Source organism: Aplysia californica, unplaced genomic scaffold, assembly GCF_000002075.1.
Source record: "Aplysia californica isolate F4 #8 unplaced genomic scaffold, AplCal3.0 scaffold00711, whole genome shotgun sequence".
Classification (NCBI taxonomy): domain Eukaryota; kingdom Metazoa; phylum Mollusca; class Gastropoda; order Aplysiida; family Aplysiidae; genus Aplysia; species Aplysia californica.
Window position 1 is genome coordinate 369,522 of NW_004797981.1, and position 683 is coordinate 370,204.

The following is a 683-nucleotide window of genomic DNA, read 5'->3' on the forward strand; positions in this document are numbered from 1 at the left end:
CTAACCCACGCAGTTTCATTAAAAGCAATTTATAAAGGAAAAAAAGGTCTACAGTTTATTGGTAAAGTGTTTTTATAGGTGTTTAAAGCATTGATTTATCGTTAGGTGCCTTTGTTTTGAAATAAAACAGTTTTTTCCTTCTCCTGTAAAATTTACCTCGCTGGGGTTAGTCGGTTTAACACAAGGCCGACGAAATTTTGTCTGCGGTAGCGTATCACAAACCTCTTGCAACATCACTGTATCTTTGGGAAAACGGAAAAAAGGAAAAGTCCTACCTATTACATTTTCTGTTAAGACAGTTCATTGCAGAGCACCGCTGGCTACTCTGTCGTCCAGAAGATCTACTACTACCGTTTCGTAGGCGACTAGATATCTAGATCTACATCATGTCACTGAGCATGTTCATCTCACTGCCGCTTTCCATTCATGAAAATCGTAATTCTTAACTCACTATATTCAAAATGTGAACAAAAATCAATTAAAATAATTGGGGGACAGAAGAGGTAGAGAGAAAAAATAAAAGAGATAGAGAAATAGTAACGGCAGAGGGAAGGGAGTGGATAGACAGGGAGAGGGAGAGAGACTATTCCTTCGTCGTGATGCATGACTGATTTGTCAGTCATTTTCTCAGCAAAAACCATTATCGTTGACCCCACGTCGGCATCTCTCTCTCTCTCTCTCTC